General features: G+C 55.2%; 1 protein-coding gene across 1 annotated transcript in view; it reads left to right on the plus strand.

Annotated features, from left to right (window-relative positions):
* LOC139235595 (large neutral amino acids transporter small subunit 2-like) overlaps nucleotides 1-23,210 on the plus strand; it is a 119,973-nt gene that overhangs the window by 42,027 nt on the left and 54,736 nt on the right. The gene's annotated exons all lie outside the window — the stretch shown is intronic.

The following is a 23,210-nucleotide window of genomic DNA, read 5'->3' on the forward strand; positions in this document are numbered from 1 at the left end:
AACCTTAAAACTACAGCCCAGCGGTTCAGGGGTGAAAGCAGGCAGCTCTTCCACGGCATCTTTAATATCCACCCGAATGGGCGGACGAGGCTATTGGTTCAACGTCCCGTGCGAAAGGCGGCCCCTCTGACAGTGCGGGGCTCCCTCAGTACTGCCCCTCCGACAGTGCGGCGCTCCCTCAGCACTGCCCCTCCGACAGTGCGGCGCTCCCTCAGCACTGCCCCTCCGACAGTGCGGCGCTCCCTCAGCACTGCCCCTCCGACAGTGCGGCGCTCCCTCAGCACTGCCCCTCCGACAGTGCGGCGCTCCCTCAGCACTGCCCCTCCGACAGTGCGGCGCTCCCTCAGTACTGCCCCTCCGACAGTGCGGCACTCCCTCAGTACTGCCCCTCCGACAGTGCGGCACTCCCTCAGCACTGCCCCTCCGACAGTGCGGCGCTCCCTCAGCACTGCCCCTCCGACAGTGCGGCGCTCCCTCAGCACTGCCCCTCCGACAGTGCGGCGCTCCCTCAGCACTGCCCCTCCGACAGTGCGGCGCTCCCTCAGCACTGCCCCTCCGACAGTGCGGCGCTCCCTCAGCACTGCCCCTCCGACAGTGCGGCGCTCCCTCAGCACTGCCCCTCCGACAGTGCGGCGCTCCCTCAGTACTGCCCCTCCGACAGTGCGGCGCTCCCTCAGCACTGCCCCTCCGACAGTGCGGCGCTCCCTCAGCACTGCCCCTCCGACAGTGCGGCGCTCCCTCAGTACTGGCACCGGGGAGTGTCAGCCCAGGGGTTATGGGGCTCAAGTCTCTGGAGAGGGGTCTCGAACCCACGACACTCTGACCCGGAGAAGCACAAAAAAATATCAAACCGGCCGGGGTTCCTGCTGCTGATCACCATCTGGTTGACTCCTGCCGGAAAGATGCGTGTTGCCTCGCGTAGTCAAATAGCCAGAGAGAAGCGGTGGGTGAGGTCAGGCCCTACCTTGGGCTGTGATGCGCCCCTGTGGTCGAATGGCCAGCTCTCCCCCAGCCGCTGGTGGGAGATGCTTATTGGCCGAGGGGGGCACCGCCTCGGCTCTCCACCCCCGGTCCCGCTCGGCCCCGGGAATCCTGGCAGAGTGGGAGCTACCTCGTAAGGTGGCGATAGAGAGATGTTTGAACGATAAACGAGTCCAAGGTTATGGGGAGCGGGCAGGGAAGGCCAAGATCAGATCGGCCATGATCTTATTGAATGGCAGAGCAGGCTCGAGGGGCTGAATGGCCGACTCCTGCTCCTATTTCTTGTGTTCTGATGAAAGGTGACCTTTCCCCGAGAAGCCAGAGTTGAAGCAGTTGTGGCTCGCGCTGTCTCAGCTTCCTCTCGCTGATAGCTGTAATCTCCTCTCCTCGCTCTGCTCACCAGCTCCCACTATCTCTCCCTCACCCATCTGGTTATCTCTCCTCAATCCCTGCCCTCACTGTCTCCACACCACCTGTCCTCTGGTTTGTTCTCTCTCTCCATACCCCTTCCTTCTCTCTCATTACCCACTCTCTCTATCTCTCTTTCTTGTTCCCTCTAGCGCTCCTCTATGTCTCTCTCCCTCCCTCTCTCTGTCTCTCCCTCCCTCTCTCTGTCTCTCCCTCCCTCTCTCTGTCTCTCCCTCCCTCTGTGTCTGCGTCTCTCTCTCTCCCTCCCTCTCTCATTTGCATCTTTCTATTCTCACTAACCCCCCCACCTCCAGTCTGTGGCGAGTTTGTTGATCGCAGCCATGGCCAGCAAGGGAGTGGGACTGGAGGCTATAATTGTGCCTCAGTAGTCCCCTGGCGAGGGAGGATAAATCAGCTCACCTGTTGATCAAGTGTTCAGTGACCCTAGCTGCTGGAAGGCCTGAGGGAACATCAGCTGACAACAGGATCGAGCTGGGCAATGATGCTCTCCTTGGTCGAATAACCTGTTGTCTAAGGCTCACGCGTGGAGAATGAGCCACTTGCCTCGCCCCCTCTCTATCTCTGTAGCATCCTCCGGCCCTACAAGCCCCCGAGATGTCTGCGCTCCTCCCATAGGAGCATTGTTGGAGCCCGTAACCTGGCGATGGATCAGTACCTTCTGTGCTTACGTGGGGGTGAGGTGTGGGGGGGGTAGAAGGAGAGTTGTCACCTGACCTCAAGTGCTGACAGAGGTCGTTGACGGAGTGTACAAACAACATGGAGTGTAAATAGGTTAAAATTAGCAAGCTGACTCCCTGTGTGTGTGTGTGTGTGTGTGTGTGTGAGGGGAGCAGGAGCCCTGACTGGATCCTCTGGCCTTCCGGGACCTGAAGCCTGCCACTCACTGTCTTTTTTTAATTAAATTCCTTGCTCCATAACCTTCCGGGACCTGATGTTCCCTCGCTGTGTATACCCTGCTCCATAACCTTCCGGGACCTCGCTGTGTATACCCTGCACAATAACCTTCCGGGACCTCGCTGTGTATACCCTGCACAATAACCTTCCGGGACCTCGCTGTGTATACCCTGCACAATAACCTTCCGGGACCTCGCTGTGTATACCCTGCTCAATAACCTTCCGGGACCTCGCTGTGTATATCCTGCTCAATAACCTTCCGGGACCTCGCTGTGTATACCCTGCTCGATAACCTTCCGGGACCTCGTTGTGTATACCCTGCTCAATAACCTTCCGGGACCTCGCTGTGTATACCCTGCTCAATAACCTTCCGGGACCTCGCTGTGTATACCCTGCACAATAACCTTCCGGGACCTCGCTGTGTATACCTGCACAATAACCTTCCGGGACCTCGTTGTGTATACCCTGCTCAATAACCTTCCGGGACCTCGCTGTGTATACCCTGCTCAATAACCTTCCGGGACCTCGCTGTGTATACCCTGCACAATAACCTTCCGGGACCTCGCTGTGTATACCCTGCACAATAACCTTCCGGGACCTCGCTGTGTATACCCTGCACAATAACCTTCCGGGACCTCGCTGTGTATACCCTGCTCAATAACCTTCCGGGACCTCGCTGTGTATACCCTGCACAATAACCTTCCGGGACCTCGCTGTGTATACCCTGCACAATAACCTTCCGGGACCTCGCTGTGTATACCCTGCACAATAACCTTCCGGGACCTCGCTGTGTATACCCTGCTCAATAACCTTCCGGGACCTCGCTGTGTATACCCTGCACAATAACCTTCCGGGACCTCGCTGTGTATACCCTGCTCGATAACCTTCCGGGACCTCGCTGTGTATACCCTGCTCAATAACCTTCCGGGACCTCGCTGTGTATACCCTGCTCAATAACCTTCCGGGACCTCGCTGTGTATACCCGGCACAATAACCTTCCGGGACCTCGCTGTGTATACCCTGCTCAATAACCTTCCGGGACCTCGCTGTGTATACCCTGCTCAATAACCTTCCGGGACCTCGCTGTGTATACCCTGCTCGATAACCTTCCGGGACCTCGCTGTGTATACCCTGCTCAATAACCTTCCGGGACCTCGCTGTGTATACCCTGCACAATAACCTTCCGGGACCTCGCTGTGTATACCCTGCACAATAACCTTCCGGGACCTCGCTGTGTATACCCTGCACAATAACCTTCCGGGACCTCGCTGTGTATACCCTGCACAATAACCTTCCGGGACCTCGCTGTGTATATCCTGCACAATAACCTTCCGGGACCTAACTGCACGTGGTTGCTCAGAATGCGATGCGAGGCAACTTTAGAGTCGGAAAAAATCTTGAATTCCTTCTCTGTACACACACTCTCTGAACAACAACGTGTATTTATATAGCGCCTTTAATGTTGTGAAGCATTCCAAGGTGCTTCACAGGAGTGTTATGTGACAAAACAAATTGACCCCGAGCCACACAAGGAGAAATTAGGGCAGGTGATCAAAAGCTTGGTCAGAGAAGTATATTTTAAGGAGCGTCTTGAAGGAGGAGAGAGAGGTCGAGAGGAGGGGAGGTTCAGGGAGGGAGTTCCAGAGCTTGGGGCCCAAGCAACAGAAGGCACGGCCACCGATGGTGGAGCGATTATAATCAGGGATGCTCAGGAGGGCAGAATTAGAGGAGCGCAGACATCTCGGGGGGTTGTGGGGCTGGAGGGGATTACAGAGATAGGGAGGGGCGAGGGCCATGGAGGGATTTGTAAACAAGGATGTGAATTTTGAAATCGAGACGCTGTTTAACTGGGAGCCAATGTAGGTCAGTGAGCACAGGGGGTGATGGGTGAGTGGGACTGGGTGCGAGTTAGGACACGGGGCAGCGAGCACAGGGGGTGATGGGTGAGCGGGACTGGGTGCGAGTTAGGACACGGGGCAGCGAGCACAGGGGGTGATGGGTGAGCGGGACTGGGTGCGAGTTAGGACACGGGGCAGTGAGCACAGGGGGTGATGGGTGAGCGGGACTGGGTGTGAGTTAGGGCACGGGGCAGTGAGCACAGGGGGTGATGGGTGAGCGGGACACGGTGCGAGTTAGGGCACGGGGCAGTGAGCACAGGGGGTGATGGGTGAGCGGGACACGGTGCGAGTTAGGACATGGGGCAGTGAGCACAGGGGGTGATGGGTGAGCGGGACTGGGTGCGAGTTAGGACATGGGGCAGTGAGCACAGCGGGTGATGGGTGAGCGGGACTGGGTGCGAGTTTGGACACGGGGCAGTGAGCACAGGGGGTGATGGGTGAGTGGGACTGGGTGCGAGTTAGGACACGGGGCAGTGAGCACAGGGGGTGATGGGTGAGTGGGACTGGGTGCGAGTTAGGACACGGGGCAGTGAGCACAGGGGGTGATGGGTGAGCGGGACTGGGTGCGAGTTAGGACACGGGGCAGCGAGCACAGGGGGTGATGGGTGAGCAGGACACGGGGCAGTGAGCACAGGGGGTGATGGGTGAGTGGGACTTGGTGTGAGTTAGGACACGGGGTAGCGAGCACAGGGGGTGATGGGTGAGCGGGACTCGACGCGAGTTAGGACACGGGGCAGCTGAGTTTTGGATCACATCTAGTTTACGGTGGGTAGAATGTGGGAGGCCAGCCAGGGGTGCGTTGGAGTAATTAAGTCTGGAGGTAACAAAGGCATGGATGAGGGCTTCAGCAGCGGATGAGCTGAGGCAGGGGGCGGAGACGGGCGATGTTTCTCTCTTTCTTGAGGTTGCGCACTCCCCTCTTTCCTTTCCCAGGTGGCTAGCTCTTCATGTGTGCGACCAGACATTGTGTATCAGCAGGCACTTCGACTGTAGGGGCGTCACAGTCGATCATGATTTTGTCCAGAAAGCAGAGTTGGGAGGAGAGGGGCGGGGGGGGGGGGGCGTGGTCACTGAGTAATTAACAGGAGTTATTCCGTCTCCTCCCCAGCACAAGGGGAGAGGGGGGGCGCGTTTTATCCCCATTAATTTCGCAATCTTGTCAGCCGTGGCTCAGTCGGTCTCGCTCTCGCCTCTGAATCAGAAGGTCATGAGTTCGAGCCCCCCCCCCCCCCCACAGAGCCTCGGGCCCCCATAATCCCAGCCCTCCACTCCCGGTGACAGTCTGCTAGATGAGACATTAAAAAGAGGCCCTCTCGGTTGGACGTAAAGGCCGCTATTGGAAGAAGAGCGGGGCCCAGCTCTCCCCCTCTGGTGTTCCGGGGCCCAATATTTATCCCTCAATCAACATCACTTTTTCAAAACCAACCCCCCCTCCCCCCGGATCATCTGTTCATTCTCACACTGTGGTTGGTGGGATCTTGCTGTGCACAAAATGGCTGCCGCTTTTCCGGCACGACAACAGAGACCACACTGCACAAAAATCACTGCGTCGGCTGTGGAGAACTTGGGGATGCCTTGAGATGGTGAAAGGCCTGTCTCTTGACCCTCCCGCTCGGCTAGCTACGTTTTAAGAAGAAATACGCCTCCCTTCCGTGCGCCATTTTAACTGAGGAGGGTAGGGGGGCGCCGGGGGTGGGGGGAGCTTTCCCGCCATTAAAGTGAGGCTCCGAGCTCGCCCTCTTTTTTTCCCCCCCTCCCAGCGGGTGAGTTGAGCCTTGTTTTGTTCTGTGCCTGGTGAGGTAATCCTGATTTCCCAAGCGGCCTGTGACTCCTGGGCCTGCTCCAAGCCTGATCGAATGTCTTCCCAGAACCAGCTCTGTACGTCCTGTCCCGCTCACAATTCCAGGCAAAACCCCAGCTCTCAGCAATGTGCAGCTTTGAACTCTGACCTCCATCCCCTCCTCCCTCGACCCTTAACCCCACCCCCGGGCCTATGGCTAAAGGCCTCGCCTCCCCTGGTGGTTTTTGCCCCATTTTCCTATTCTCTCCCCGCCCTGCCTCTCACCCCCCCCCCCCCCGCCCTGCCTCTCACCCCTCCCGCCCCTCACCCCCCCCACCCCCCGCCCTGCCTCTCACCCCTCCCGATTCCACAGGGTTTGCTCCTCCAGACACAGCAGGTCATTTGACAATGGCTTCACCCAGAGCGCCGCTCAAACACACGTGCTGACCGAGTCCGGGAAACGTCATCGTGGGCAGTGTTCGGGAGCAGGGACCCCAGCGTAATAAATTTAAAGTATTCTCACAGCCCACTTCCCTCATAACCAACCAGAAAAAGAAAGAAACGCTTGCATTGATACAGCACCGTTCGTGAGCCAATTCAGTAGTGTCGTCACCGTTGTAATGCAGGAGTAATTCTACAATGCTGCCTTGTCATCATACCAAGTCGTGAGCCTCCCCAGATAGTTCCCTCCCCTCCCTCTCGCCGTCCCCCTCTCGCCCTCCCCTTCTCCCTCCCTCTTCGTCCCTCTCCAGGACCCATGGAGTGACCTCTGACCTGCGCGGTGGTCTTTGGGGGGGTGGGGGTGGGGGGGGGGTGAGAGTGGTGGTTCCCCCTGTGGGACCGTTGGGGTGAGCTGGTGGGAGGAGAGGAGGACGGAGAGAGACTGAGGAAAGCGAGAGCGTGAGAGTGAGATAGAGAGTGAGAGAGAGAGAGATAGATAGAGATAGAGAGAGAGAGAGATAGAGAGAGAGATAGATAGATAGAGTGAGATAGAGAGTGAGATAGAGAGTGAGATAGAGAGTGAGAGAGAGATAGAGTGAGATAGAGAGTGAGATAGAGAGTGAGATAGAGAGTGAGATAGAGAGCGAGATAGAGAGCGAGATAGAGAGCGAGAGAGAGAGCGAGAGAGAGAGCGAGAGCGAGAGCGAGAGCGAGAGAGAGAGCGAGAGAGAGAGCGAGAGAGAGAGCGAGAGAGAGAGAGATAGAGAGAGAGAGAGATAGAGAGAGAGAGATAGAGAGAGAGAGAGAGAGAGAGAGAGAGAGAGAGATAGATAGATAGAGTGAGATAGAGAGCGAGATAGAGAGCGAGATAGAGAGCGAGAGCGAGAGCGAGAGAGAGAGCGAGATAGAGAGTGAGAGAGAGAGAGAGAGAGAGAGCTATTGTGTGGCCGGCCTATTGTCCGCTCCCCTTTCTGTTTGAAGAGAAATTGGACACTTTACATTGCGGAGAGTTGGACGCTGCACTGTTAACCCTTCCCCGTCCGGAGAGGGAGCCACGCCGAACCCTTGGCCTGCTATAAATAAAAACCGAGAATGCCAGAAATACTCAGCAGATCAACAAGTATCTGTGTGTCGGTGGGGGGGGGGGGGGAAGAGAGAGAAAAACAGAGTTCACGTTTCAGGTTGATGACCTTTAGTCAGAACTGGTTAGCGGTCTGAGCTGTAACAGGCTTTGAGCCCGTACAGAGGCAGGGAAATACAAAACGGAAAGGATAGCAGGCAGGAGAGATGAAATGACTAAAGGAGTGATGGTGCGAGACGAAAGCAGATGGTAATGGGACAACAACAACTCGTATTTCTATCGCGCCTTTAATATACCAAGGTGCCTCACAGGAGTATTATGAGACATTAAAAAAAATTGTCACTGTAATATATTTGCTTCGTGGGTTCTTTGCTGAAACATTCGTCGCAACACATTGCAATTAAGAACTAGTGGGTTTATCAGATCACACGACACATTACAGGTTCATCCACAGGGCTCACAACCACCTGCCCCATCGTGGAGCCCCCGAACCCAACTGGCTGGGGTTTTATTGAGTCTTGTCAACATCACGTGACCGACGAAAGGGGTGATGGTGCAAGATGGCAATGGGATAAGAATAACAACTGTGTATTTATATAGCGCCTTTAATGGAGTGAAATGCCCCAAGGCGCTTCACAGGAGTATTATGAGACACAAGAAATTTGACCCCGAGCTGCGTAAGTAGAAATTAGGGCAGGTGACCAAAAGCTTGGTCAGAGAGGGAGGTTTTAAGGAGCGTCTTGAAGGAGGAGAGAGAGGTAGAGAGGCGGAGAGGTTTAGGGAGGGAGTTCCAGAGCTTGGGGCCCAGGCAACAGAAGGCACGGCCACCGATGGTGGAGCGATTATAATCAGGGATGCTCAGGGGGGCAGAATTAGAGGAGTGCAGACATCTCGGGGGGTGGGGGGGGGGGAAGGGTTGTGGGGCTGGAGGAGATTACAGAGATAGGGAGGGGGCGAGGGCCATGGAGGGATTTGTAAACAAGGATGAGAATTGTGAAATCGAGGCGTCGCTTAACCGGGAGCCAATGTAGGTCAGCGAGCAGAGGGGGTGATGGGTGAGCGGGACTGGGAGCGAGTTAGGACACGGGGCATCGAGCACAGGGGGTGATGGGTGAGTGGGACTTGGTGCAAGTTAGGACACGGGGCAGTGAGCACAGGGGGTGATGGGTGAGCGGGACTTGGTGTGAGTTAGGACACGGGGCAGTGAGCACAGGGGGTGATGGGTGAGCGGGACTCGGTGCGAGTTAGGACACGGGGCAGTGAGCACAGAGGGTGATGGGTGAGCGGGACGTGGTGCGAGTTAGGACACGGGGTAGCGAGTACAGGGGGTGATGGGTGAGCGGGACTGGGTGCGAGTTAGGACATGGGGCAGCGAGCACAGGGGGTGATGGGTGAGCAGGACTTGGTGCGAGTTAGGACACGGGGCAGTGATCACAGTGGGTGATGGGTGAGCAGGACTTGGTGCGAGTTAGGACATGGGGCAGTGAGCACAGGGGGTGATGGGTGAGCAGGACTTGGTGCGAGTTAGGACATGGGGCAGTGAGCACAGGGGGTGATGGGTGAGTGGGACTCGATGCGAGTTAAGACACGGGGCAGTGAGCACAGGGAGTGATGGGTGAGCGGGACTCGATGCGAGTTAAGACACGAGGCAGCGAGCACAGGGGGTGATGGGTGAGCGGGACCCGATGCGAGTTAAGACACGGGGGCAGCCGAGTTTTGGATCACCTCCAGTTTACGTCGGGTAGAATGTGGGAGGCCGGCCAGGAGTATGTTGGGATAGTCACGTCTAGAGGTAACAAGTAAAGAGACAACAGATTGGTCTAGAGGAGGTGTAAATGGCAATAGCAGAATCATCAGGAACTGCTGCCATCTGGGGGTGGGGGGAGGGGGGAAAAAGTGCCTGCTCCCTGCAAAGGCTAGTGACCTTTGCCCCCATCCCTACTCGCTTCCCTTCGCGGGTTGTAACATTACCCAGCCTCTCTCCCGTTCACTTTGTCCGCCACGCCCCCTCCCCCCTCATTAACCCCTCATTGCAGATGACACAAAGATTAGTGGGAAAGCGGGTTGTGTAGAGGACACAGAGAGGCTGCAATGAGATTTAGATAGGTTAAGCGAATGGACTAAGGTTTGGCAGATGGAATACAATGTCGGAAAATGTGAGGTCATCCACCTTGGGGAAAAAAACAGTAAAAGGGAATATTATTTGAATGGGGAGAAATTACAACATGCTGCGGTGCAGAGGGACCTGGGGGTCCTTGTGCATGAAACTCTTTTAGGAGCAAACAAAAAACATTAAACCGTGCCCCCCCGATCTGGGGGAAACACCAAACATTTACAATGCCCTTTTTTTGGGGGGCACAGAATTGAATTTTTCTCCAAGTGCCCCCTATAAAAGGGGAGGGGGACACTAAAAGCACCGGCAATTAAAACAAATTAACTTAAAAACATAAAATCAAATTAATCCCAAAAAGTTAGTTTGCAGGTGCAGCAGGTAATCGGGAAGGCGAATGGAATGTTGGCCTTCATTGCGAGAGGGATGGAGTACAAAAGCAGGGAGGTCCTGCTGCAACTGTACAGGGTATTGGTGAGGCTGCACCTGGAGTACTGCGTGCAGTTTTGGTCACCTTACTTAAGGAAGGATATACTGGCTTTGGAGGGGGTACAGAGACGATTCACTCGGCTGATTCCGGAGATGAGGGGGTTACCTTATGGTGATAGATTGAGTAGACTGGGCCTTTACTCGTTGGAGTTCAGAAGGATGAGGGGTGATCTTATAGAAACATTTAAAATAATGAAAGGGACAGACAAGCTCGAGGCAGAGAGGTTGTTTCCACTGGTCGGGGAGACTAGAACTAGGGGGCACAGCCTCAAAATACGGGGGGAGCCAATTTAAAACCGAGTTGAGAAGGAATTTCTTCTCCCAGAGGGTTGTGAATCTGGAATTCTCTGCCCAAGGAAGCAGTTGAGGCTAGCTCATTGAATGTATTCAAATCACAGAGAGATAGATTTTTAACCAATAAGGGAATTAAGGGTTACGGGGAGCGGGCGGGTAAGTGGAGCTGAGTCCACGGCCAGATCAGCCATGATCTTGTTGAATGGCGGAGCAGGCTTGAGGGGCTAGATGGCCTACTCCTGTTCCTAATTCTTATGTTCTTATGTTCTAACCCTGTTGAACTCTCCCCTCCCTGATGACCTCTTCCCATTGACCGCTAACCTTCCCCCATTGGGTTGTGGGGCTGCACTGTCTCGGACAGGGAAGGTATGCCCAGTGTCCGTGGAACCTGTGTTCTCCCCCCTTGCTGGAGAGGAAAAAACTATTTTTAAATGGTGTGGTGACTGGGTGATGAATGAACTTTGGTTGTTGGGTGCTGGGCTGAGGGGGGGGAATGGGATTAGCGAGGGAGCTACAGGGAGAAAGACTTGCATTTATATAGCGCCTTTCACGACCACCGGACGTCCCAAAGAGCTTTACAGCCAATGAAGTACTTTAGGAGTGCAGTCACCGTTGTAATGTGGGAAACGCCAATTTGCGCACAGCAAGCTCCCACACACAGCAATGTGATAATGACCCAGATAATCTGTTTTTGTTATGTTGATTGAGGGATAAATATTGGCCCCAGGACCCCGGGGATAACTCCCCCTGCTCTTCTTCCAAATAGTGGCCGTGGGATCTTTTACGTCCACCTGAGGGAGCAGACGGGGCCTCGGTTTAACGTCTCATCCGGAAGACGCCACCTCCGACAGTGTGGCACTCCCTCAGTACTGCCCCTCCGACAGTGCGGCACTCCCTCAGTACTGCCCCACCGACAGTGCGGGGCTCCCTCAGTGCTGCCCCTCCGACAGTGCGGGGCTCCCTCAGTACTGCCCCACCGACAGTGCGGGGCTCCCTCAGTACTGCCCCTCCGACAGTGCGGCACTCCCTCAGTACTGCCCCTCCGACAGTGCGGCACTCCCTCAGTACTGCCCCACCGACAGTGCGGGGCTCCCTCAGTGCTGCCCCTCCGACAGTGCAGCACTCCCTCAGTACTGCCCCTCCGACAGTGCGGCATTCCCTCAGTACTGCCCCTCCGACAGTGTGGCGCTCCCTCAGTGCTGCCCCTCCGACAGTGCGGCACTCCCTCAGTACTGCCCCTCCGACAGTGCGGCACTCCCTCAGTACTGCCCCTCCGACAGTGCGGCACTCCCTCAGTACTGCCCCTCCGACAGTGCGGCACTCCCTCAGTACTGCCCCTCCGACAGTGCGGCGCTCCCTCAGTACTGCCCCTCCGACAGTGCGGCACTCCCTCAGTACTGCCCCTCCGACAGTGCGGCACTCCCTCAGTACTGCCCCTCCGACAGTGCGGCACTCCCTCAGTACTGCCCCTCCGACAGTGCGGCACTCCCTCAGTACTGCCCCTCCGACAGTGCGGCACTCCCTCAGTACTGCCCCTCCGACAGTGCGGCACTCCCTCAGTACTGCCCCTCCGACAGTGCGGGGCTCCCTCAGCACTGCCCCTCCGACAGTGCGGGGCTCCCTCAGTACTGCCCCTCCGACAGTGCGGGGCTCCCTCAGTACTGCCCCTCCGACAGTGTGGTACTCCCTCAGTACTGCCCCTCCGACAGTGTGGTACTCCCTCAGTACTGCCCCTCCGACAGTGTGGTACTCCCTCAGTACTGCCCCTCCGACAGTGTGGTACTCCCTCAGTACCGCCCCTCCGACAGTGCGGCGCTCCCTCAGTACTGCCCCTCCGACAGTGTGGTACTCCCTCAGTACCGCCCCTCCGACAGTGTGGTACTCCCTCAGTACTGCCCCTCCGACAGTGCGGCACTCCTTCAGTACTGCCCCTCCGACAGTGCGGCACTCCCTCAGTACTGCCCCTCCGACAGTGCGGCGCTCCCTCAGTACTGCCCCTCCGACAGTGCGTCGCTCCCTCAGTACTGCCCCTCCGACAGTGCGGCACTCCCTCAGTACTGCCCCTCCGACAGTGCGTCGCTCCCTCAGTACTGCCCCTCCGACAGTGCGTCGCTCCCTCAGTACTGCCCCTCCGACAGTGCGGCACTCCCTCAGTACTGCCCCTCCGACAGTGCGGCGCTCCCTCAGTACTGCCCCTCCGACAGTGCGGCGCTCCCTCAGTACTGCCCCTCCGACAGTGCGTCGCTCCCTCAGTACTGCCCCTCCGACAGTGCGGCGCTCCCTCAGTACTGCCCCTCCGACAGTGCGGCGCTCCCTCAGTACCGCCCCTCCGACAGTGCGGCACTCCCTCAGTACTGCCCCTCCGACAGTGCGGCGCTCCCTCAGTACTGCCCCTCCGACAGTGTGGTACTCCCTCAGTACTGCCCCTCCGACAGTGTGGTACTCCCTCAGTACCGCCCCTCCGACAGTGCGGCACTCCCTCAGTACTGCCCCTCCGACAGTGCGGCGCTCCCTCAGTACTGCCCCTCCGACAGTGTGGCGCTCCCTCAGCCCTGCATTGGGAGTGTCAGGCTGGATTTCTGTGCTCGAGTCCCTGGAGTGGGACTGTGAACCCACGACCTTCTGACTCAGAGGCGAGAGTGCTGCCCACTGAGCCACGGCTGAGATTGGCTCCACTCCGCTCCTTGCCTGGGGGGGCTGTATCTGTGAGCGGTGAGGTGGAGAGCTTGCAGCCAGCAGCAGTTCTTTGTATTTACAGAGGAGCTATTTAGAAAAACATGTTGATCAGGATTCCTCGGGGCTGGGATTGGGGCCGTGTGAGGGGAACGGGAGATCAACAGTGGTGGTGGGCGGGGCGGGGGTGAGAGGTCAACGACAGGGGGAGAGGGCGACACGTGTGGGGGGGTGAGAGGTCAGCAACTGGGAGAGAGGTCGACTCGTGTGTGGGGGGGGTGAGAGGTCAGCAACTGGGAGAGAGGTCGAGGTGTGGGGGGGGTGAGAGGTCGGCGACTGGGAGAGAGGTCGAGGTGTGGGGGGGGTGAGAGGTCGGCGACTGGGAGAGAGGTCGAGGTGTGGGGGGGGTGAGAGGTCGGCGACTGGGAGAGAGGTCGAGGTGTGGGGGGGTGAGAGGTCGGCAACTAGGAGAGAGGTCGACACGCGTGTGGGGGGTTGAGAGGTCGGCAACTGGGAGAGAGGTCGAGGTGTGTGGGGGGTGAGAGGTCGACACGTGTGTGGGGGGTGAGAGGTTGACGTGTGGGGGGGTGAGAGGTCGGTGACTGGGAGAGAGGTCGAGGTGTGTGGGGGGTGAGAGGTCGACACATGTGTGGGGGGTGAGAGGTTGACGTGTGGGGGGGTGAGAGGTCGGTGACTGGGAGAGAGGTCGAGGTGTGTGGGGGGTGAGAGGTCGACACGTGTGTGGGGGGTGAGAGGTTGACGTGTGGGGGGGTGAGAGGTCGGTGACTGGGAGAGAGGTCGAGGTGTGTGGGGGGTGAGAGGTCGACACGTGTGTGGGGGGTGAGAGGTTGACGTGTGGGGGAGGTGAGAGGTCGGTGACTGGGAGAGAGGTCGAGGTGTGTGTGTGGGGGGGGTGAGAGGTCGACACGTATGGGGGGGTGAGAGGTCGACACGTGTGGGGGGTGAGAGGTCAGCGACTGGGAGAGAGGTCGACATGGAGGGGGGGAGAAGTGGAGCTGACACGTGGGGGAGGCCCGCCAGGGATAGAAAGCCCTCTCTCGGGAGACTCCCCGCTCGGGCAGGCCCATGCCCAGCTTGGTGCCACCGCAGCAAAATATCCGGCCCACAGCCAGTGCACAACCTCCCTCGCAGTGAAACCTTGCCCCCCCCCCCCCCGGCCCCCCCCGGCCCGCCCACCACTATAACCGATTCCCATCCTGTCAGAAACCTGCCACAAGAAAAAGCGGGTGTGATCCTGGGACGACAGCCAGGATGTATGGAGGAAGCACACAGGCTCAGAGCGGAGAGCAACCCCTGACTGCCTCCACTTGCAGGTTGATGACTAATTAAGAATAATTTGAGAGAAGCTTCCATCAATCACAGACTGCTGGCCATTTGCAGTGTGTCTCAGTATCCCACTGGTGGCCATTTGCAGTGTGTCTCAGTATCCCACTGGTGACCATTTGCAGTGTGTCTCAGTATCCCATTGGTGGCCATTTGCAGTGTGTCTCAGTATCCCACTGGTGGCCATTTGCAGTGTGTCTCAGTATCCCACTGGTGACCATTTGCAGTGTGTCTCAGTATCCCACTGGTGGCCATTTGCAGTGTGTCTCAGTATCCCACTGGTGACCATTTGCAGTGTGTCTCAGTATCCCACTGGTGGCCATTTGCAGTGTGTCTCAGTATCCCACTGGTGGCCATTTGCAGTGTGTCTCAGTATCCCACTGGTGACCATTTGCAGTGTGTCTCAGTATCCCACTGGTGGCCATTTGCAGTGTGTCTCTGACTGTGTGCGTTTCTGAGTGGAGATGTAAAGTGAGTGCAAATTTGCGCTTAAATCCTTACCACAGTGCAAAGTCAGAAGATATTCTGAAAGTGCTCACTGTTTGCTGTCTGGTTCGAAAACATCCCAAGTATCAGTGTACACAGGTATCGCTAGTCTGTGACATCTTATTCCTTATCCAGTGCTTGGGAGAATGGCAGCATTGGCAACTACATGGTTCAGGGATGCAGCAAGAGAAACCCAGGGATCCTGTATCTAACCCCCTGTACCTGCCCTGGGAGTGTTTGATGGGACAGTGTAGAGGGAGCTTTATTCTGTATCTAACCCCGCGCTGTACCTGCCCTGGGAGTGTTTGATGGGACAGTGTAGAGGGAGCTTTACTCTGTATCTAACCCCCTGTACCTGCCCTGGGAGTGTTTGATGGGACAGTGTAGAGGGAGCTTTACTCTGTATCTAACCCCATGCTGTACCTGCCCTGGGAGTGTTTGATGGGACAGTGTAGAGGGAGCTTTACTCTGTATCTAACCCCATGCTGTACCTGCCCTGGGAGTGTTTGATGGGACAGTGTAGAGGGAGCTTTACTCTGTATCTAACCCCATGCTGTACCTGCCCTGGGAGTGTTTGATGGGACAGTGTGGAGGGAGCTTTACTCTGTATCTAACCCCCTGTACCTGCCCTGGGAGTGTTTGATGGGACAGTGTGGAGGGAGCTTTACTCTGTATCTAACCCCCTGTACCTGCCCTGGGAGTGTTTGATGGGACAGTGTAGAGGGAGCTTTACTCTGTATCTAACCCCATGCTGTACCTGCCCTGGGAAAGTTTGATGGGACAGTGTAGAGGGAGCTTTACTCTGTATCTAACCCCCTGTACCTGCCCTGGGAGTGTTTGATGGGACAGTGTGGAGGGAGCTTTACTCTGTATCTAACCCCCTGTACCTGCCCTGGGAGTGTTTGATGGGACAGTGTAGAGGGAGCTTTACTCTGTATCTAACCCCATGCTGTACCTGCCCTGGGAAAGTTTGATGGGACAGTGTAGAGGGAGCTTTACTCTGTATCTAACCCCCTGTACCTGCTCTGGGAGTGTTTGATGGGACAGTGTAGAGGGAGTTTTACTCTGTATCTAACCCCCTGTACCTGCCCTGAGAGTGTTTGATGGGGCAGTGTAGAGGGAGTTTTACTCTGTATCAAACCCATGCTGTACCTGCCCTGGGAGTGTTTGATGGGACAGTGTAGAGGGAGCTTTATTCTGTATCTAACCCCCTGTACCTACCCTGGGAGTGTTTGATGGGACAGTGTAGAGGGAGCTTTACTCTGTATCTAACCCCCTGTACCTGCCCTGAGAGTGTTTGATGGGGCAGTGTAGAGGGAGTTTTACTCTGTATCAAACCCATGCTGTACCTGCCCTGGGAGTGTTTGATGGGACAGTGTAGAGGGAGCTTTACTCTGTATCTAACCCCCTGTACCTGCCCTGGGAGTGTTTGATGGGACAGTGTAGAGGGAGCTTTATTCTGTATCTAACCCCCTGTACCTGCCCTGAGAGTGTTTGATGGGGCAGTGTAGAGGGAGTTTTACTCTGTATCAAACCCATGCTGTACCTGCCCTGGGAGTGTTTGATGGGACAGTGTAGAGGGAGCTTTATTCTGTATCTAACCCCCTGTACCTGCCCTGGGAGTGTTTGATGGGACAGTGTAGAGGGAGCTTTACTCTGTATCTAACCCCATGCTGTACCTGCCCTGGGAGTGTTTGATGGGACAGTGTAGAGGGAGCTTTACTCTGTATCTAACCCCCTGTACCTACCCTGGGAGTGTTTGATGGGACAGTGTAGAGGGAGCTTTACTCTGTATCTAACCCCCTGTACCTGCCCTGGGAGTGTTTGATGGGACAGTGTAGAGGGAGCTTTACTCTGTATCTAACCCCCTGTACCTGCCCTGGGAGTGTTTGATGGGACAGTGTAGAGGGAGCTTTACTCTGTATCTAACCCCATGCTGTACCTGCCCTGGGAATGTTTGATGGGACAGTGTAGAGGGAGCTTTACTCTGTATCTAACCCCCTGTACCTGCCCTGGGAGTGTTTGATGGGACAGTGTAGAGGGAGTTTTACTCTGTATCTAACCCCCTGTACCTGCCCTGAGAATGTTTGATGGGGCAGTGTAGAGGGAGTTTTACTCTGTATCAAACCCATGCTGTACCTGCCCTGGGAGTGTTTGATGGGACAGTGTAGAGGGAGCTTTATTCTGTATCTAACCCCGCGCTGTACCTGCCCTGGGAGTGTTTGATGGGACAGTGTAGAGGGAGCTTTACTCTGTATCTAACCCCCTGTACCTGCCCTGGGAGTGTTTGATGGGACAGTGTAGAGGGAGCTTTACTCTGTATCTAACCCCGTGCTGTACCTGCCCTGGGAGTGTTTGATGGGACAGTGTAGAGGGAGCTTTACTCTGTATCTAACCCCATGCTGTACCTGCCCTGGGAGTGTTTGATGGGACAGTGTAGAGGGAGCTTTACTCTGTATCTAACCCCATGCTGTACCTGCCCTGGGAGTGTTTGATGGGACAGTGTGGAGGGAGCTTTACTCTGTATCTAACCCCCTGTACCTGCCCTGGGAGTGTTTGATGGGACAGTGTGGAGGGAGCTTTACTCTGTATCTAACCCCCTGTACCTGCCCTGGGAGTGTTTGATGGGACAGTGTAGAGGAAGCTTTACTCTGTATCTAACCCCATGCTGTACCTGCCCTGGGAATGTTTGATGGGACAGTGTAGAGGGAGCTTTACTCTGTATCTAACCCCCTGTACCTGCCCTGAGAGTGTTTGATGGGGCAGTTTAGAGGGAGTTTTACTCTGTATCAAACCCATGCTGTACCTGCCCTGGGAGTGTTTGATGGGACAGTGTAGAGGGAGCTTTATTCTGTATCTAACCCCCTGTACCTGCCCTGGGAGTGTTTGATGGGACAGTGTAGAGGGAGCTTTACTCTGTATCTAACCCCATGCTGTACCTGCCCTGGGAGTGTTTGATGGGACAGTGTAGAGGGAGCTTTACTCTGTATCTAACCCCCTGTACCTACCCTGGGAGTGTTTGATGGGACAGTGTAGAGGGAGCTTTACTCTGTATCTAACCCCCTGTACCTGCCCTGGGAGTGTTTGATGGGACAGTGTAGAGGGAGCTTTACTCTGTATCTAACCCCATGCTGTACCTGCCCTGGGAATGTTTGATGGGACAGTGTAGAGGGAGCTTTACTCTGTATCTAACCCCCTGTACCTGCCCTGGGAGTATTTGATGGGACAGTGTAGAGGGAGTTTTACTCTGTATCTAACCCCCTGTACCTGCCCTGAGAATGTTTGATGGGGCAGTGTAGAGGGAGTTTTACTCTGTATCAAAACCATGCTGTACCTGCCCTGGGAGTGTTTGATGGGACAGTGTAGAGGGAGCTTTATTCTGTATCTAACCCCGCGCTGTACCTGCCCTGGGAGTGTTTGATGGGACAGTGTAGAGGGAGCTTTACTCTGTATCTAACCCCCTGTACCTGCCCTGGGAGTGTTTGATGGGACAGTGTAGAGGGAGCTTTACTCTGTGTCTAACCCCGTGCTGTACCTGCCCTGGGAGTGTTTGATGGGACAGTGTAGAGGGAGCTTTACTCTGTATCTAACCCCATGCTGTACCTGCCCTGGGAGTGTTTGATGGGACAGTGTAGAGGGAGCTTTACTCTGTATCTAACCCCATGCTGTACCTGCCCTGGGAGTGTTTGATGGGACAGTGTGGAGGGAGCTTTACTCTGTATCTAACCCCCTGTACCTGCCCTGGGAGTGTTTGATGGGACAGTGTGGAGGGAGCTTTACTCTGTATCTAACCCCCTGTACCTGCCCTGGGAGTGTTTGATGGGACAGTGTAGAGGAAGCTTTACTCTGTATCTAACCCCATGCTGTACCTGCCCTGGGAATGTTTGATGGGACAGTGTAGAGGGAGCTTTACTCTGTATCTAACCCCCTGTACCTGCCCTGGGAGTGTTTGATGGGACAGTGTAGAGGGAGTTTTACTCTGTATCTAACCCCCTGTACCTGCCCTGAGAGTGTTTGATGGGGCAGTGTAGAGGGAGTTTTACTCTGTATCAAACCCATGCTGTACCTGCCCTGGGAGTGTTTGATGGGACAGTGTAGAGGGAGCTTTATTCTGTATCTAACCCCCTGTACCTACCCTGGGAGTGTTTGATGGGACAGTGTAGAGGGAGCTTTACTCTGTATCTAACCCCCTGTACCTGCCCTGAGAGTGTTTGATGGGGCAGTGTCGAGGGAGTTTTACTCTGTATCAAACCCATGCTGTACCTGCCCTGGGAGCGTTTGATGGGACAGTGTAGAGGGAGCTTTACTCTGTATCTAACCCCCTGTACCTGCCCTGGGAGTGTTTGATGGGACAGTGTAGAGGGAGCTTCATTCTGTATCTAACCCCCTGTACCTGCCCTGAGAGTGTTTGATGGGGCAGTGTAGAGGGAGTTTTACTCTGTATCAAACCCATGCTGTACCTGCCCTGGGAGTGTTTGATGGGACAGTGTAGAGGGAGCTTTATTCTGTATCTAACCCCCTGTACCTGCCCTGGGAGTGTTTGATGGGACAGTGTAGAGGGAGCTTTACTCTGTATCTAACCCCATGCTGTACCTGCCCTGGGAGTGTTTGATGGGACAGTGTAGAGGGAGCTTTACTCTGTATCTAACCCCGTGCTGTACCTGCCCTGGGAGTGTTTGATGGGACAGTGTAGAGGGAGCTTTACTCTGTATCTAACCCCATGCTGTACCTGCCCTGGGAGTGTTTGATGGGACAGTGTAGAGGGAGCTTTACTCTGTATCTAACCCCATGCTGTACCTGCCCTGGGAGTGTTTGATGGGACAGTGTGGAGGGAGCTTTACTCTGTATCTAACCCCCTGTACCTGCCCTGGGAGTGTTTGATGGGACAGTATGGAGGGAGCTTTACTCTGTATCTAACCCCCTGTACCTGCCCTGGGAGTGTTTGATGGGACAGTGTAGAGGAAGCTTTACTCTGTATCTAACCCCATGCTGTACCTGCCCTGGGAATGTTTGATGGGACAGTGTAGAGGGAGCTTTACTCTGTATCTAACCCCCTGTACCTGCCCTGGGAGTGTTTGATGGGACAGTGTAGAGGGAGTTTTGCTCTGTATCTAACCCCCTGTACCTGCCCTGAGAGTGTTTGATGGGGCAGTGTAGAGGGAGTTTTACTCTGTATCAAACCCATGCTGTACCTGCCCTGGGAGTGTTTGATGGGACAGTGTAGAGGGAGCTTTATTCTGTATCTAACCCCCTGTACCTACCCTGGGAGTGTTTGATGGGACAGTGTAGAGGGAGCTTTACTCTGTATCTAACCCCCTGTACCTGCCCTGAGAGTGTTTGATGGGGCAGTGTAGAGGGAGTTTTACTCTGTATCAAACCCATGCTGTACCTGCCCTGGGAGTGTTTGATGGGACAGTGTAGAGGGAGCTTTACTCTGTATCTAACCCCCTGTACCTGCCCTGGGAGTGTTTGATGGGACAGTGTAGAGGGAGCTTCATTCTGTATCTAACCCCCTGTACCTGCCCTGAGAGTGTTTGATGGGGCAGTGTAGAGGGAGTTTTACTCTGTATCAAACCCATGCTGTACCTGCCCTGGGAGTGTTTGATGGGACAGTGTAGAGGGAGCTTTATTCTGTATCTAACCCCCTGTACCTGCCCTGGGAGTGTTTGATGGGACAGTGTAGAGGGAGCTTTACTCTGTATCTAACCCCATGCTGTACCTGCCCTGGGAGTGTTTGATGGGACAGTGTAGAGGGAGCTTTACTCTGTATCTAACCCCCTGTACCTGCCCTGGGAGTGTTTGATGGGACAGTGTAGAGGGAGCTTTACTCTGTATCTAACCCCCTGTACCTGCCCTGGGAGTGTTTGATGGGACAGTGTAGAGGGAGCTTTACTCTGTATCTAACCCCCTGTACCTGCCCTGGGAGTGTTTGATGGGACAGTGTAGAGGGAGCTTTACTCTGTATCTAACCCCATGCTGTACCTGCCCTGGGAATGTTTGATGGGACAGTGTAGAGGGAGCTTTACTCTGTATCTAACCCCCTGTACCTGCCCTGGGAGTGTTTGATGGGACAGTGTAGAGGGAGTTTTACTCTGTATCTAACCCCCTGTACCTGCCCTGAGAATGTTTGATGGGACAGTGTAGAGGGAGCTTTACTCTGTATCTAACCCCCTGTACCTGCCCTGGGAGTGTTTGATGGGACAGTGTAGAGGGAGTTTTGCTCTGTATCTAACCCCCTGTACCTGCCCTGAGAGTGTTTGATGGGGCAGTGTAGAGGGAGTTTTACTCTGTATCAAACCCATGCTGTACCTGCCCTGGGAGTGTTTGATGGGACAGTGTAGAGGGAGCTTTATTCTGTATCTAACCCCCTGTACCTACCCTGGGAGTGTTTGATGGGACAATGTAGAGGGAGCTTTACTCTGTATCTAACCCCCTGTACCTGCCCTGAGAGTGTTTGATGGGGCAGTGTAGAGGGAGTTTTACTCTGTATCAAACCCATGCTGTACCTGCCCTGGGAGTGTTTGATGGGACAGTGTAGAGGGAGCTTTACTCTGTATCTAACCCCCTGTACCTGCCCTGGGAGTGTTTGATGGGACAGTGTAGAGGGAGCTTCATTCTGTATCTAACCCCCTGTACCTGCCCTGAGAGTGTTTGATGGGGCAGTGTAGAGGGAGTTTTACTCTGTATCAAACCCATGCTGTACCTGCCCTGGGAGTGTTTGATGGGACAGTGTAGAGGGAGCTTTATTCTGTATCTAACCCCCTGTACCTGCCCTGGGAGTGTTTGATGGGACAGTGTAGAGGGAGCTTTACTCTGTATCTAACCCCATGCTGTACCTGCCCTGGGAGTGTTTGATGGGACAGTGTAGAGGGAGCTTTACTCTGTATCTAACCCCCTGTACCTGCCCTGGGAGTGTTTGATGGGACAGTGTAGAGGGAGCTTTACTCTGTATCTAACCCCCTGTACCTGCCCTGGGAGTGTTTGATGGGACAGTGTAGAGGGAGCTTTACTCTGTATCTAACCCCCTGTACCTGCCCTGGGAGTGTTTGATGGGACAGTGTAGAGGGAGCTTTACTCTGTATCTAACCCCATGCTGTACCTGCCCTGGGAATGTTTGATGGGACAGTGTAGAGGGAGCTTTACTCTGTATCTAACCCCCTGTACCTGCCCTGGGAGTGTTTGATGGGACAGTGTAGAGGGAGTTTTACTCTGTATCTAACCCCCTATACCTGCCCTGAGAATGTTTGATGGGGCAGTGTAGAGGGAGTTTTACTCTGTATCAAACCCATGCTGTACCTGCCCTGGGAGTGTTTGATGGGACAGTGTAGAGGGAGCTTTATTCTGTATCTAACCCCGCGCTGTACCTGCCCTGGGAGTGTTTGATGGGACAGTGTAGAGGGAGCTTTACTCTGTATCTAACCCCCTGTACCTACCCTGGGAGTGTTTGATGGGACAGTGTAGAGGGAGCTTTACTCTGTATCTAACCCCCTGTACCTGCCCTGGGAGTGTTTGATGGGACAGTGTAGAGGGAGCTTTACTCTGTATCTAACCCCATGCTGTACCTGCCCTGGGAGTGTTTGATGGGACAGTGTAGAGGGAGCTTTACTCTGTATCTAACCCCCTGTACCTACCCTGGGAGTGTTTGATGGGACAGTGTAGAGGGAGCTTTACTCTGTATCTAACCCCCTGTACCTGCCCTGGGAGTGTTTGATGGGACAGTGTCGAGGGAGCTTTACTCTGTATCTAACCCGTGCTGTACCTGCCCTGGGAGTGTTTGATGGGACAGTGTAGAGGAAGCTTTACTCTGTATCTAACCCCATGCTGTACCTGCCCTGGGAGTGTTTGATGGGACAGTGTAGAGGGAGCTTTACTCTGTATCTAACCCGTGCTGTACCTGCCCTGGGAGTGTTTGATGGGACAGTGTAGAGGAAGCTTTACTCTGTATCTAACCCCATGCTGTACCTGCCCTGGGAGTGTTTGATGGGACAGTGTAGAGGGAGCTTTACTCTGTATCTAATTTCGTGATGTACCTGCCCTGGGAGTGTTTGATGGGGCAGTGTAGAGGGTCTGAAGATCTGAGTTTAAGACAACCCAGCAAACTCATTAATTCTCAGGAGGTGTGGCTCACTGGAAAGGCTGCATTTATTGCCGATCCCTAATTGAGAAGATGTTCTGAGCCGCCTTGAACAGCTGCAGTCTGTGCGGTGAAGGTGTTCCCACAGTGGGTTCAGGTCTGGAGTTCCAGGATTTTGAGATGCGGGTCCCTGGCCGCTATCCCGGTGGGTTCTTGCCGTGTTTCCCTGCTCCCAT

The sequence above is a fragment of the Pristiophorus japonicus genome, chromosome 23, assembly GCF_044704955.1.
Source record: "Pristiophorus japonicus isolate sPriJap1 chromosome 23, sPriJap1.hap1, whole genome shotgun sequence".
NCBI lineage: Eukaryota > Metazoa > Chordata > Chondrichthyes > Pristiophoridae > Pristiophorus > Pristiophorus japonicus.